This window comes from Macrobrachium rosenbergii, chromosome 16 (genome assembly GCF_040412425.1).
Source record: "Macrobrachium rosenbergii isolate ZJJX-2024 chromosome 16, ASM4041242v1, whole genome shotgun sequence".
Taxonomy (NCBI): domain Eukaryota; kingdom Metazoa; phylum Arthropoda; class Malacostraca; order Decapoda; family Palaemonidae; genus Macrobrachium; species Macrobrachium rosenbergii.
The window spans coordinates 2,718,256-2,722,997 of record NC_089756.1 but is presented as its reverse complement, the minus strand read 5'-3'; the positions used below and the strand labels follow the sequence as shown (position 1 = coordinate 2,722,997).

Below are 4,742 nucleotides of genomic sequence, written 5' to 3'. Positions count from 1 at the left end.
ATTGTTCCTGCCGTATAAACAATGTACATAACCAGCACCCCAATGAAATGTAACAAATGAAAACAGCAAATCTAATTAAATGATAAAATTACATGGAATGATGGATTAAGACTGTGTTTTTAACTGATTACTTAATGTAGAGGGAAAACAAGTGCTATCATCAACAGTTGCAATAACGTCAACCTGTACTTTAGTTCTTGCCAGCCATCTTCATCACAGAATCCAGCAATTTCGAACTTGAGTCGAAATTCAACGAAGATCCATCCAAATTCACCTTTGGCCTAAAGGAAAAACATGATGTAACGTAAAATGAAAACAAAAGACAAATCAAATGATTGGGTGGTTTTTCATTTTGTGTGAAAATAAAAAGGAAAAAAAACTTATGCTTTACTGAAATGGCCTTGGATGCATAGCCTTAACATCAAATATTTAATAGTTTTAAAAAACAAAACCAAAATGAAGAAACATTGCTAAGTGGAACAAGGTACTATGGTTAATGAGAATTTAGGGGCAATATCTGTACTACAGTATAAAGGCACTACTTCATTCTATTACTATATTAGTGACAAATAAATGTAGAAAGTAGAGCATGCAAAGACCTTGCTGTTCACCTTAAAGCTTATTATCCTTTGGAACAATGATATTCAAAGGGGGTATCTAAATTAAGAAATTGGCAATCACACAGCACAACATTCCTTTTCATCTCAACCTGGGTCATGGGTTTAAGAACAATACAGATTTCTCACTCCACATACTGGTGACAAGAATTCATAAAAATAAAATCATACTACACTAGGTCTAATATTCTACAACCTCTGGCTGAGATTCTATGTATATCTAAAATTATTAGTCATCAAATTACTGTAATTATCCAATCCATATACTGTACAGTACTGTAATAACACAGGAACTCTAATTGTAAAGGTAAAAATCAACGGAATCCACCAGGACAAACAACGCTTGAAAAAATATATATTTTTTGGCCAAGTAATCCTCAATCATTTACCAGTACAGTTCTCCATATGATGAAAACACTTCAAAACAGCCTTACTACACATTTTGGCATATACTGGAAGACAATTTTCCTTCTGTTGTGATTTTTATTCCAAAATGAAAGGGATATCACATTTTTAGATTGTACAAATCCTGAAATCCAACACCAATACTATTCTAAAAACAAGGACATTTTCAAACAGCCAACTTCATAGAGGATGACACCTTCCAACAGGAAAAGTGGTTAATGTTTCTGTTATATTACTAGGTATCTACTCATTAGGCTATACCTGTTTTTTGGACCACCTGAAATTGAGATATCATGAACACATGCTCATTAAGCTTCATAAAAACAATATCCCCAACCTTTACACTTGAATGATTTCATTGATTTCTTACGTTGACAACAAACCATGCCTTCTAAATGCCAAAAGTAAAAGTGGTAACCTCATGTGCTCATAAAGTAATTCTGTACATCTTTTTTAAAGCCACTCTACAATCCCTATTTTTACTTGGTCACTAAATGGATTAAGTAAATGTCTAGTCATTGGCCAAGTAAAGAAAAATGGATTATGGGCTGCCCTGGAAAAAAGAGCCCATGCTGGCACGCAGCCAGCTTAATTTCAACAGCAAAATGGTAATGGTCAACTGATATATAAGGAGGAGGCAGAGGTGGTTTCAACTTCAAGATATAAATAAAAAATGGGCACCATCAAAACACCAAGACAGCAAACCAAAGGTAAATTGATGCATACTATACATCTCTAACATTTTTTTCAACATAAACAGCTAATAGGCCTAGTACAATCAAAGTCATGAGTCTAATACAGAAAAAGGCAAAAAATCTCTATAAAAGATGCAATGAGACACCACACTGTAAAGCGATTCTGAGCAAAATATTGACCACAATATACAGGAAAGAGCTTTTATATTACTTTAACCGTGCAGTGCTTCAATAGCCCTTTAAGGATCCAACCACTGGTGCAAAACACACATCACAATCAAGTCAGAGCAGCTCAACCTTCAAGTAACAATGTGCTGCTAACTACACTAAGCTGCTACTCACGCTTTATGGGTCAACTGAGTACACAAGCTGACAGTAATTCTGTTATGACTAAACTATTAATGGAAAACTACCAAAAGTAAAATTAAATCAATCACCTGGCCACATATTTCACTGCACCATCCCTTGAAGCACAAAAATGAAAAAATAAAGAATAAATCTGCAAAATGATCGTCATGCAAAAAGTGACAGTGTGTCGTACTAATGCACAGCAAAGCTTGTGTCTGAGGTTAAGAAAGAGGACCAGATCAAAGAAAATGTTCTACTTACTCTCAATTCTTGGGAAAATCATGCAGTGACTAGCACCACTCACATCACCATGCATATTCCAAGATCTTAGATGTGACAACTGTCCAAAGCTTAGAATTTTATACCGCACTGTTCTCCAGTTGTTAGCTACTATATACGCCAGCTTTGGTATTCATTTCAAATTCTTAAAAGTACAGATAAGGCCAACTGAAACAGTCTGGATGAAAATACAAACAAGATCATAGCACTCAGGGGGCATTACAGTATTCAGAAATGTTGATTACAAAACGATGAAAAATTGTTATGACTGAAGCCTCTAGAAGTTAGAAACTGCTACATATACAGTAAGAGCTTCCCTAGTTGAATAATTTTTTCATACATGAAACTTACACAGAAAAAATGTCTTATCTACAATATCATCGCATGGACTTGAGCTGGAAACATCTCAGTAACCTCATAAGGTGGTGCCAAATTCTGATGGATACATGGATCAGTCCTGCACAAACTTTCCTGGTATAGAGATATGTTTCTTTATCTGGAATTCAACTAACAGGTCAACAAAATCAAAGGTAAAGAAAATAATCATCTTGATGAGATTTGGAGAATCATTTAAGTAAACTACCAATCTTAAAAGTATTAAGTATAATACCCAGTACTGCAATCATCTACTAAAAAATTCTTTTATATAAAATACACTTAAAATACATTGTACTGTATACAGTATTCAGTAACTACTTTAAATACTAATTTTTGTTCATCTAAAGATACTTCTGCGAATGCATATGCGAGCAATAATTCTACAATTGACAGCTATCAACAACTACAGCATGTTCTACTTCAATTTATATCAGTTGGCCATAAGTCATGATGATGAAAGTAAGATTTTAACAAAGCTCAAAATTATTCAATGATAAAGACATAAACTTGCACAAAAAATATTTATACAAGACATGTTTCAAACAAATCATACTTACATAATACAATTAGTTTAATTCGAAAATTTGTCATCAATTCCAATCACAGTACCACAACCCACTAAAATCAGGCCCACAAATACTCTGGTATTGATAAAATGACCTTTGAAAACCTGTTTGAAGTGCATAACATTTCTACAAACTGCAAAAAGTTTCACACAATACAAAAGCATGTGAAGCTTGCAAAGCAACAGAAAATGTCCAATACAGTAATCATATAGCTGGCAACACTGAATGTAAAGCATCTGGTCCCTAAAGTCCTCTCTACAACAATGCATCATAATATGATCACATCCAGACAGTCAACATTCAGACATGACATAATATGCCACCTACAAGTGCAGAGGGCTTTGAGGGCAGATGTTTACATTCCTCAAAATACAGTACAGTACTTGAACGAGAAACTTTGGCCTACATCAGGAACTCCTGCTCCAGCCCAAGAGCATCTAAGATGACACCCATTGGGGTTCTCTTCAGTCCCACATATTCTATCTTGTTCATCAACTTGTTCTTCAAGTTCCGCAACCTCATCGATGCATGGATGAATATGACTGAAATAAAATAAATCATGCTTTTAGATTCCATATCAAAATGACAAATATTTAAGTACTGTAATTTGTGTTTTTCCTAACATACAAACCTGTGGACTTTACATAAGGGATTTACTTTCAGCGCAAGCTGGGGCTGGCTGTTTAAATAAAAACAATGGGATATTGGAAGCTGGCTACCAATGGTAGGGGAGGAACCCTGCCATCCAGTGGGTATGCATTCACTTTACCTTTTGGCCCAGAAAGCAGAATGAGGGGTGGCTAGAAGTGGGCCATTTATGTAAAGACCTCAGGTTTGTATATCACGAAAAATACAAATTACTTAAAAATTTGTCATTTGTTCCTACACATATACAAGCCCTTGGCCTTTGCATAGGGGACACTTCTTGGTGGGAGGATTCTGAGCAAATTTCTGAACTGACTGGTAGTTCGCCTCACCTGGGGGCTCTTTCCCGGTCATGTAAGAGCAAAGGAAAGAGACCCATGCCTCTGATCTGTTGAACATGTGTGATGTTCAACACAGATGTTCAACTACCAGACTTCTGGGCCTTTCGAATAAATGGAATGTAACGTCATTGATTTGAAGATAAGCTTGGATGAACCCATATTGTTGGGGCCAATAGCACTGAAGATAACCAATGGGTCTGTTCATTGTCAGTCCCTCTCTCTAGCCTCCTCTTGCTAGAGAGAAGGCAGGAGTTGCATCTATTAATCCAAAAAGAGCTAGATTATAGAGAGTACACTCAGTCATCTAGAACACCTGCATGCATGCCCGTCCATCACTAGACAGCTTGCTAATTGTCTGTTAGAAAGGTATAAAAGAGAAGGTAGGAGGCCAGTCCCACATACACCCCCTCTTTTGCAGCCGTACACCTTAGGTGAGATGCCACCTGTCCTCAAGAGAGTCTGATGATC

The 4,742-nt window shown here is 36.2% G+C and overlaps 1 long non-coding RNA gene across 2 annotated transcripts in view; it reads right to left on the bottom strand.

Moving 5' to 3' along the window:
* LOC136847053 (uncharacterized) overlaps positions 1 to 3,831 on the bottom strand; it is a 4,757-nt gene extending 926 nt beyond the window's left edge. The window contains exons 1-3 of one of the 2 annotated variants that reach the window (XR_010855601.1): positions 3,695 to 3,831; positions 2,696 to 2,815; positions 1 to 281 (exon numbers count right to left, since the gene is read on the bottom strand). The exon at positions 1 to 281 is cut by the window's left edge and continues 926 nt beyond it. This is a non-coding gene — a long non-coding RNA (uncharacterized lncRNA). The remainder of the gene's footprint in view (positions 282 to 2,695; positions 2,816 to 3,694) is intronic. The other variant, XR_010855602.1, reaches the window with a different exon arrangement.
* Between the last annotated feature and the right edge of the window lie 911 nt (positions 3,832 to 4,742).